This window comes from Musca domestica, unplaced genomic scaffold (assembly GCF_030504385.1).
Source record: "Musca domestica strain aabys unplaced genomic scaffold, Musca_domestica.polishedcontigs.V.1.1 3, whole genome shotgun sequence".
NCBI lineage: Eukaryota > Metazoa > Arthropoda > Insecta > Diptera > Muscidae > Musca > Musca domestica.
The window spans coordinates 6,753,240-6,765,467 of NW_026712299.1; positions in this window are offsets into that span (position 1 = coordinate 6,753,240).

Sequence of the window (12,228 nt, forward strand, 5' to 3'; positions counted from 1 at the left end):
CATTTTTAGATGACCTCTTTGGCAAGTAAACACGATCATTTTTGTTTGCCATCGGATTCTATTTTCTTTCTGTTGCGGTGTAAGTTCTTGATTTTTGGAATTTAAATGGCTTTACCCCGAGCTCATTTTCACAATATTTGCCGAGTGGAATATTGCGATATGTTCAGCTCACTAGCCATTTTTCGGCCACTGCGACGCCAGTTTCGATCAAGTCGCTTCTTTACTTTTCGAATCATTTCTGCTGATGTTGCTGTTTTTTCCGTCCACTTCGGGTTACGCTACCAGTATCACGGTAACGAGCGAAGGTACGGGACACAAAAGATTTATTCACATTTAAATGTTGGAGTGCTCTAACAATAGCCACTTGTGGTTTTTCAGCTTGAATTCCATTACGAATAGCTCTTTTTCAGCTGCCGAATGAGTGGAAACTCCTCTTGGTTCTTGCAAAATATTCTTAAAAATTATTTCCCTTTCGATCCTTGAAAAAAAAATATTCTTTAAGAATTCAAGATTATCTCCCTTTTGGTTCTTGAAAAAAATATTCTGTAAGAATTCAAGATTATTTCCCTTTTGGTGCTTGGATTTTTTTTAAATCTGCGTTTATTGTTCTGAAGGTCTTTGAAAAATCCGTGATTATTCGTGTTTTTGTCTTTGAAGTAAAATTTTTAAAACAATCCTTGTTTATTGAAAATTATGTTCTTGAAAAATATTCTTTGAAAAATTTATTGGGCTTTGGGTCCTTGAAGAATATTCTTTGAAAAATTTATTGGGCTTTGGGTCCTTGAAAAATATTCTTTGAAAAATTTATTGGGCTTTGGGTCCTTGAAAAATATTCTTTGAAAAATCCACGTTTATTGGACATTGGGTCCTTGAAAAATATTCTTTAAAAAATCCACGTTTATTGGACATTGGGTTCTTGAAAAATATTCTTTAAAAAATCCACGATTATTGAACATTGGGTCCTTGAAAAATATTTTTTTAAAAATGTTCTGGAAGTCCTTGAAAAATATTCTTTAAAAAATCCACGTTTATTGGACATTGGGTCCTTGAAAAATATTCTTTAAAAAATCCACGTTTATTGGACATTGGGTCCTTGAAAAATATTCTTTAAAAAATCGACGTTTATTGGACATTGGGTCCTTGAAAAATATTCTTTAAAAAATCCAGGTTTATTGGACATTGGGTCCTTGAAAAATATTCTTTAAAAAATCCACGTTTATTGGACATTGGGTCCTTGAAAAATATTCTTTAAAAAATCCACGTTTATTGGACATTGGGTCCTTGAAAAATATTCTTTAAAAAATCCACGTTTATTGTTCTAAAGGTCCTTAAATTTTTTTTTAAAAAAACACGTTTATTGTTGTAAATGTCCTTGAAAAATTTTTTTTTAAAAAATCCACGTTTATTGTTCTAAGGGTCCTTGAAAAAATTTTTTTAGAAAATCCATCCTTGAAAAATATTCTTTAAAAAATCCACGTTTATTGTTTTAAAGGTCTTTGAAAAATATTCTTTAAAAAATCCACGTTTATTGTTCTAAAGGTCCTTGAAAAATATTCTTTAAAAAATCCACGTTTATTGGACATTGGGTCCTTGAAAAATATTCTTTAAAAAATCCACGTTTATTGGACATTGGGTCCTTGAAAAATATTCTTTAAAAAATCCAGGTTTATTGGATATTGGGTCCTTGAAAAATATTCTTTAAAAAATCCACGTTTATTGGACATTGGTCCTTGAAAAATATTCTTTAAAAAATCCACGTTTATTGGACATTGGGTCCTTGAAAAATATTCTTTAAAAAATCCAGGTTTATTGGATATTGGGTCCTTGAAAAATATTCTTTAAAAAATCCACGTTTATTGGACATTGGGTCCTTGAAAAATATTCTTTAAAAAATCCAGGTTTATTGGACATTGGGTCCTTGAAAAATATTCTTTAAAAAATCCAGGTTTATTGGACATTGGGTCCTTGAAAAATATTCTTTAAAAAAATCCACGTTTATTGTTCTAAATGTCCTTGAAAAATATTCTTTAGAAAAATCCACGTTTATTGGACATTGGGTCCTTGAAAAATATTCTTTAAAAAATCCAGGTTTATTGGACATTGGGTCTTTGAAAAATATACTCTAAAAAATCCAGGTTTATTGGACATTGGGTCCTTGAAAAATATTCTTTAAAAAATCCACGTTTATTGTTCTAAATGTCCCTGAAAAATATTCTTTAAAAAATCCAGGTTTATTGGACATTGGGTCTTTGAAAAATATTCTTTAAAAAATCCAGGTTTATTGGACATTGGGTCCTTGAAAAATATTCTTTAAAAAATCCAGGTTTATTGGACATTGGGTCTTTGAAAAATATTCTTTAAAAAATCCACGTTTATTGGACATTGGGTCCTTGAAAAATATTCTTTAAAAAATCCACGTTTATTGGACATTGGGTCCTTGAAAAATATTCTTTAAAAAATCCACGTTTATTGGACATTGGGTCCTTGAAAAATATTCTTTAAAAAATCTACGTTTATTGGACATTGGGTCCTTGAAAAATATTCTTTAAAAAATCCACGTTTATTGGACATTGGGTCCTTGAAAAATATTCTTTAAAAAATCCAGGTTTATTGGACATTGGGTCTTTGAAAAATATTCTTTAAAAAATCCACGTTTATTGGACATTGGGTCCTTGAAAAATATTCTTTAAAAAATCCACGTTTATTGGACATTGGGTCCTTGAAAAATATTCTTTAAAAAATCCACGTTTATTGGACATTGGGTCCTTGAAAAATATTCTTTAAAAAATCCACGTTTATTGGACATTGGGTCCTTGAAAAATATTCTTTAAAAAATCCACGTTTATTGGACATTAGGTGCTTGAAAAATATTCTTTAAAAAATCCACGTTTATTGCACATTGGGTCCTTGAAAAATATTCTTTAAAAAATCCACGTTTATTGTTCTAAAGGTCCTTAAATTTTTTTTAAAAAACCACGTTTATTGTTGTAAATGTCCTTGAATTTTTTTTTTTTAAATCCACGTTTATTTTTCTAAAGGTCCTTAAATTTTTTTTAAAAAACCACGTTTATTGTTGTAAATGTCCTTGAAAAATTTTTTTTAAAAAATCCATGTTTATTGTTCTAAAGGTCCTTTGAAAATTTTTTTTTAGAAAATCCACGTTTATTGTTCTAAAGGTCATTGAAAAAAAAAATTAAAAAATTCACGTCTATTGTTGTAAAGGTCCTTGAAAAACAAAATTCTAAAGGTCCTTGAAAAAAATATTTAAAAATCAACATTTATTGGTATCTTTAAAAGATCCACGTTTATAGGTCTCTTGGTCTTTGAAAAAAAAAACTTTAAAAAATCCACGTTTTTTGTTCAAAAGGTCATTAAAAAATTTTTTTTTAAAGATCCACGTTTAATGGTCTCTCTTGGTCAAATAGAGTGAAGTGTGACATTTCCGAACGAAATCAGTCCGGATCCTTCTTTTTGATATATATTGCGGTTTTGTTTATATTTCCATTTTTTTTTTTGCTTCATATAGTGCTATTTATTTTTCGAGACTGTATATATGTCAGTGATCACATAGTCTGCTTTTTTGGTGTCCAGACATATTTTCATTATCACAACAGACATTGCATATGGGTCATTCCTTAAAGAAATTCCACACAATCTGTTTATGCCCTCAGTCATATAGCTACAGTGGATATACGGGGTGAGAAGACAAAACTGCACCCAACTTCAGACTGCTGTCATTTCTAAGCCACTCGTACGACAGCTGTTAAAATTATTCCAGTGACAGCTCATTATATTGTTTACAAGCATACATAAAGCATAATGGTGAGAATTTTCCGGAAAAAAAGTTATTCGTGATGGAATTCAAGCGTGATAGTGTGATTTCATAATATTTGGCAGGAAAACCAAAGGTGGCGATCGTTAGAGCACTCCAGAATTTAAATGTCAATAAATCTTTTGTGTCTCGAACTATCATCGCTCGTTACCGTGATACTGGTAGCGTAGCCCGAAGTGGACGGAAGAAAACAGCAATATCAGCAGAAATGGTTCGAAAAGGTAAAGAAGCGATTTGATCGCAACCCACGTCGTAGTGGCCGAAAAATGGCTCGTGAGCTGAACATATCGCAATATTCCATTCGGCAAATATTTAAAAATGAGCTTGGGGTAGAACAACTGAAATTTCACAAAGTGCAAGAACTTACACCGCAACAGAAAAAAATAGACTCAAAAGGGCTAAAGAGTTGCTTCGCTTGGCCGAAAGTGGTGAACTGCCGAATTTGGGTTTCTCCGATGAGAAAACATTCGTTATCCAGCAGTTTGTAAACAAAAAAAAAAAACAAGTTAAAAAGCAGTAAGTTCGGCCGGGCCGAACTTTGAATACCCTCCACCATTTGGAACGAATTTGGAAATTTAAAAAAATATAATCCTTAAAAAATTCTGTTAAATTTTAAAAATACCGAATATTGCCGTTATATTGGGGTCTATACGACATGGACCTACATAGGTATTGTTTGCCATTAGCCATTACCATATTCAAATTCGAAACTTGAAATAAACGGTGAATAATATGGCTAAAATCATCAAAATATCGTATATAGGGAGGTACCATTATATCGGAGCTGTGCGAAGACCTGGACCAGCATAGACAATTTTCTGTCACAGGCTATAGCATCCATTACTAACGTCAAATACAATATTTCAAACAATTTTAGTGGGTATTGTACCTAAACTCGTCAAAATACCGAATTTTAGGAGGTACCGTTATATGGGGGCTATACGAATACCTGGACCTGCATAGACATTTTTCTGTCACAGACTGTAGTTCCCATTACGAACTCTAAATACGTAATTTGAAACAATTCCGGTGAATAATGGCGTTAAAATCATCAAAATACCGAATTTTGGGAGGTACCGTTATATGTGAGCTATACGAAGACCTGGACCTGCACAGACAATTTTCTGTCATAGGCTGTAGTATTCATTACGAATCTCAAACACCAAATTTGAAACAATTTCGGTGAATTATGTCAGACAGACAGACAGACAGACGGACATGGCTAAATCGACTTAGAATTTTACGCTGATCAAGAATATATATACATTGTTGGGTCTAACATGAGTATTTCGAGGAGTTACAAACGGAATGACAAAGTTAATATACCCTCCATAGTATGGTGGAGGGTATAAAAAGATCGTATTTACTTGCCGAAGAGGTTAGCTGAAAATGTGCACCTTCGGCCACGGTATTGGTGTGGGCCGCCATAACAGCCGATGGTCTCTCTTCGCTCGTATTAATCGACCGTGGCATCATAATAAATGCCGGATATTATTGCGAAAATATTCTGGAAGGTGTATTAAAGCCTTGGACACGCAAACATTTTGGCCGCAGACCTTGGACATTCTAACAGGACTCACCACCCAAGAATGGTTACAACATGAGGTTCCTTGCTTCATTTACAGCGCACAATGGCTACCAAATTCTGCGGACTTTTGTGTCTGGAGTATTTTGGAATGCAAGATTGGTACTAAAAATTACCAAAGTGTCGATCACCTCAAGCAAGCGCTTTGCCGGGAATGGACCAAAATACCGCAGAGCAACCATCACGGGCAGCGTGTGACGGTTTCATTGGCCGTTTGAAGGCCATAATTCGTACCAAAGGTGACCAATTCTAACAAATCAAAACTTATACTAAAATTTTATGCTATTTCCGTAATTTTTAGCTTTCAGTCAATAAAATCTAAAAAAAATGTAAAAATTATGGCCTTTGACTGTGTTGCAGTTTTTTTCTTATCGAACATTGGCCGAGGGTATACATCTGTAGGCCAAATCGACTGATACTTTTTAACTTGTTGTAAAAACCGTTTGTTCTGTGCGTTTATTTATTTGCTTTGTTGAATTTATAAAAAAGTTGGTGATTTTTTGGTAATTAAATATGGAATGCCCCATATAAAGCTATCACATTACACTGGAATGTAAACAAGCGATAAGGTTATTGAATCCATGCTATGTGCTGACATATGTTTTTTGTTCCTTGAGGCAAAGGGTCTGCAGAGTTTGCATTTGCAATGATAAGAATTTCATTCATTCTAGGTGCATTGGTACGTTTGAATGTTGTAGGAGTGCAGCTTCATCTCGTCCCTACTTAACTCTCATAGGCATTGCTATGCTCCATAAGAATGAAGTGCTGTAATCAGCAGAATTGACTGGGTCTTAATCTCATTAAATACAAAGTATAAAATTATAATGAAAAAAAAAATAAAGAAAAAAATGGATTGACAATTATTCAATCAATGACTGAGATTAAGATTCGCGACTATGAAAACGGTGATTTCCCCATTAAGAAAAGTTTGTTTTTTCATTATTTTCCTGGGACAATACCACAGTCGCACCCACAAGATCCACCTTTCCACACTATATGTTATGACTACAAAATAGATTTTAACAAAACAGATATTAAAAATAATTTCCATTACAAACCAGTTAAAAAGTATCGGTTACTTTAAAGGACGCGCGATTACCATATGGCAACGGCTCAACTCGGAGACCTATAGGTCCATTGTGTTCATCCTAGAAGAATGTTGAGAAAAGAGGAAAAAGTGGTTGGTAGAAGAGGTTAAGATAAGAGATAAAATTGTAGAGTGTGATCTACGGCTGAGGAGTTTGCCGTGTCGTCTTTAGCCACTTGAATCTTCTGGCTAATTGAAGGACTACTATAGGGTCAGTGTTAGAAAACGAAGACAGATCATGTGACACTAGTTCTCCCACTAGCCTGTGTCTCGCATTAATGAGTGCTAGGCAGTGGCAGAGCAATTGTTCAAATGTCTCGATTTCTTCTTCATCTTGACAGATCCTACAGTAGTCAATGTCCTCGCTGTTCCATTTCGAGGTCATAGCCCTCACCTTACAATGACCTGTGATGATACCCACCACAAGTTTTAAATCAGGTTTTGACAATGACATCAGCGACCTTGTTCTCTTCTCTGAGAGTGTGGGCCAGATTCTTTTGGAGATGGTGCATCCCATTTCGTCCAGCCATTTTTTTTTTTTTTTTGATTCTCTCAGAGTAATGTCTGTGACTGACCTGTAGGAAATGGCACAGTGGTGGTTTAACCGAGTAGTCTACTTCAATTGTAGTTGATTCGGGTCCCAGTCTGGCCAATTCGTCTGCAGTCTCGTTACCTGGGATGTAATAATGGCCCTCAGCTAAGTTTCGTTTATTTAAAATATTTTGACTTGACTCTTTTGGGTGATATACAGGATGAGATAAAAAAACTGCAACAAAGTCAAAAGTCATAACTCAAAAAAAAAATTTTAAATTTTATTGAATAAAAGCAAAAAATATCGGAAAATAGCATCAAATTTTAGAATAAGTTTAGATATGTTCGAATTGGTCACGTTTGGCACGAATTATGGCCTTCAAACGGCCAATGAAACCGTCACACGCTGCCTGAATGTTGCTCTGCTGTATTTTGGCCCATTCCCGGCGAAGCGCTTGCTTGAGGTGATCGACACTGTGGTATTTTTTAGTGCCAACCTTGCTTTCCAAAATACTCCAGACACAATAGTCCAACGGATTGGTATCGCTGGAAATGAAGCGAGGAACCTCATTTTATAACCATTCTTGGGTGGCGCGTGCTGAGTGCGATAGTGCTGAGTTTTGTTGGAATGTCCAAGGTCTGCCGCCAAAATGTTTGCGTGCCCAAGGCTTTAATACACCCTCCAGAATATTTTCGTGATAATATTCGGCATTTATTCTGATGCCACGGTCTATTAATACGTGCGGAGAGCGCCCTCGGCTGTTATGGCAGCCCACACCATCACCATGGCCGGCGCTTTCAGCTGACCTCTTCGGCAAGTAAACACGATCATTTTGTTTGTTTACAAACTGCTGGACAACGAATCTTTTCTCATCGGAGAAATCCAAATTCGACAGTTCACCACTTTCGGCCAAGCGAATCAACTCTTTAGCTCTTGTGAGTTTATTTTCTTTCAAGTTCTTACACTTTTTGGAATTTCAATAGCTTTAATCCGAGCTCATTATTTCAATATTTCCCGAATGGAATATTGCGATATTTTACTTTTCGAACTATTTCTGTTGATGTTGTTGTTTTCTTCCGTCCACTTTCTTGACGCCGGCCTACGATACCAATATCACGGTAACAGAAGAAGTGGTAGGGCATATTCTATCTCCTTACCAGATCTTGTGTTGATAAAAATATTGAGATGTGTTAAGTTCGAATATAATCGGATGCTAATTTCAAATTTTAAGAGCTTCATGGTTATTCAAAATTTTGACCCGTTATGGGAGAGGTACCAAACGGAGTCGGCCAAAATTATCCATCTTCACAACTAATCTTGCGTTCAAAGAAATATTGAGATGTGTGAAATTTGAAGAGAATGGGATATTTATTTCTCGTTAAATGTGAGACTTAATTATTAAAATTTTTGACACCTTGTGGGGGAGGTACCAGAAGAAGTAGTCCGATATATTCCATATTCACACTCGATCTTCGAAATAGGTGTGTGAAATTTAAAGAGAATCGTTATGGTTATTTCTCTATTCATGAGAGATTTTATTATTTAAAATTAAGAGCCTTTGCAGGGGGAGGAAGGTATGGAGTGGTATAATACAGGGTGAGATAAAACAAGTAAAAAAGCTGTAAGTTCGGCAGGACCGAACTTTGAATACCCTCCACCAATTGAAACGAATTTGGCAATTCCCAAAAACAATAAAATCCGTTAAAAATTCTGTTAAAATCTTAAAAATACCGACTGTAGCTATAGGTAACTTTTGTCACAAGCCATTACAATATTCAAATGCGAAACTTGAAAAAACATCGGTGAATAATGTAGCTAAAATCATCAAAATATTGAATATCGGGAGGTACCATGGGGGTTATAAAACAAGGATCTGCACAGACAATTTTCTGCCAAAGGCTGTAGTATCCATTACGAACTTCAAATACCAAATTCGAAACAATTCCGATAAATAATTTCGCTAAAATCATCAATATACCGAATATCTGGAGGTACTGTTATGTGGGGGCTATATGAAGACGTGGACCTGCAAAAAACAATTTTCTGTCATAGGCTGTAGTATCCATTACGAATTTCAAATACGAAATTTGAAATAATTCCGGCGAATAATGCCGATAAAATCATCAAAATACCGAAGATCGGGAGGTACCCTTACATGGGGGCTATATGAAAACGTGGACCAACATGGCCCATTTTAAATACCAAAAGTCCTGCAGATATAATATATATTTCAGTAAATGTTATCAATCTACTTCAATTCGTTCGGGAGCTAGAGTGATTTTCACAGATGGATAGACGGACGGACATCGTTAAATCGACATAGAATTTTATGTTGATCAAGAATATATATACTTTGTGGGGTCTAAAATTTATATTTTGAGGTGGTACAAACGGAATGACAAAACTTAATATACCCTCCGTACTATGGTAGAGGGTATAGAAAAAAATAAAATCTAAATATTTGGTAGGTACCTCCTTTTTGCTGATGCTATATCTCCAGTTCCAAGTGGAATTTTAAAACTTTTTATAGCCTATGTTACTTTCAGGCGATGTTGTAGTAAACTTGGAAATTTCCAGGAAAATCTCTACAGCGGTTTTCGAGTCCATAAACTACAAACAAAGATTTTCCTCTTTCATAGATAATTATTTAAAACTTTAACCCTTAGTGGGGTCCGATATTGTCCATTTTGGCACCTAACCTACCATTGATTTAAATATTAAGATTTGCAATGTTTGAGCCAAATCGGGTGATCTCTTCTCTTTTGATGAAGTAAAACATTTTCTTTAGATGATTTTTACCTTTTTGGGGAATGTGGCAGAAGGAGTGGACCGATATTGCCCATCTCCGAACTCGATCTAAGTTTGATAATTATGTTTCGATGTACCAAGTTTTGGCCAAATTGGATACTCCCTTCGAGAATTATAGTGCGCACCAAGCAGCAGACAGACAGACGAACGAACGGATTTAGTAGTTGTGACCTTTTGTGGGGTATGTACCAGAAGGAGTGGACCGATATTGCCCATCACCGAACTCGATCTACGTTTGATAATAATATTTCGAGAGTTATAGTGCGCACCAACCAGCAGATACACAGACGGTCGGAGGGATTTGGCATAAAGAGGGTCAAAAACGCCTTATTTCGATGAGGCACGTTTTGGACGTATCAAATGATATATACCCTCTCGAGCCATATTCTGGCTGAGGGTAGAATTACAATTTACAGTTCCTTAAAACACTACTATTTTTATACCCTCCAGCATAGTATGGAGGGTATATTAAGTTCGTCATTCCGTTTGTAACACCTCGAAATATACATTTTAGACCGCACAATGTATATATATATTCTTGATCAGCATAAAATTCTATGTCGATTTATCAATGTCCGTCCGTCTGTGGAAATCACTCTAGCTTCAGAACGAATTGAAGTAGATTGATAAAATTTTATTCAAATGTATTTTATGTCTGCTGGACTTTTGGTATTGAAAATGGGCCATGTAGGTCCACGTATAGCCCCCATATAACGGTACCTTCCGATATGCGGTATTTTGATTATTTTAGCGACATTATTTACCGGAATTGTTTCAAATTTGGTATATCGTTATGTTCGATATAGATACTACAGCATAAAACAGAAAATGGGCCATGTAGGTCCACGTCTTCGTAAAGCCCCCATATAACGGTAGCTCCCAATATTCGGTACTTTGTTGATTTTAGCGAAATTATTCACAGAAATTCTTTCAAATTTGGTATTTGAAGTTCGTAATTGATACTACAGCCTATGACAGAAAATTGTCTGTGCAGGTCCACGTCTTCGTATAGCCCCCATATAACGGTAGCTCCCCGTATTCGGTATTTTGATGGTTTTACAGACATTATTTACCGGAACTATTTCAAATTTTGTATTTAAAATTCGTAATGGATACTACAGCCTAAGACAGAAAATTGTCTCTGCAGGTCCACGTTTTATAACCCCCATGGTACCTCCCTATATTCGGTATTTTAATGACTTTAGCTACATTTTAAACAGATTTTTATACCCTACACCACAAGGTGGTCAGGGTATTATGTCTTTGTGCATTTGTTTGTAACAGGCAAAGAGAAACGAGATAGACCCATAGTTCCTTTTGATGATCTGCATAGAATCACATTCTGAGTCGATTTATGCATGCCAGTCCGTCTGTCCATGTATTTTTGTAAACAAAGTACAGTTCGCATTTACTGTCCGATCCAGATGAAATTTTGCACAAATCATTTGTTTGGCCCAAGGACGAACCCTATTGAAATTGGAGATAATCGGTCAAAATTTAGATATAGCTCCCATATATATCTTCGTCCGATTTGCCTTCTATTGTGCACCAAACGTGTAATATCAGTCCGAATAGTATGGAATTTTGCACATACAACCAAATTAGGCCTGAAAATAAGTATGCCAAATTTGATCGAAATCGGTTCAGATATAGCTATAGCTCCCATATATACTGTTCATCGGATTTGTTATTTTTGTCCTCCGCAGCCGTAATATGCACTCTGTAACAACAATATTTGGGGAAATATATAAAATGCAGCTCAGAAATACCTTTGCTAAATTTTATCGAGATCGGTTCAGATTTGGATATATCTCCCATATGTATTATCGTCCGATTTACATTTTATTGTGCACCAAACGTCTAATATTTGCCCAAATGGGATGGAATTTGGCACATATGACCGAATTGAGTCTGGAAGATAGTATGCCAAATTTGGTGAAGATCGGTTCATCCGATTTGTTGTATTTGTTACCCACAGCCGTAATATGCACTCCGTAACAACGATATTCCTCGAAATATATCAAATACAGCTCAGAAATATCTTTGCCAAATTTTATCGAGATCGGTTTAGATTTGGATATAGCTCCCATATATATCTTTATCCGATTTCAAATTAATTGTGCACCAAATGGGCAATCCAAGTCCGAATTTAAAATATATAAATGCTTCGGCATCTTTAATCCTTTGAATTTTAAATTAGAATTATAATCATAGCTTGTATGATTGAATTCTCCCATAATACCTTTTAATTGTTATGTGGAGCTCAACTAAATTAGCAAAGTGGTGTAGGGTATCATAAAATCGGCCGCGCCCGACTTTAGGACTTTCTTTACTGTTTTTTTTTTTTTTTTTTTTTTTTTTTTTTTTTTTTTTTTGATAAATAA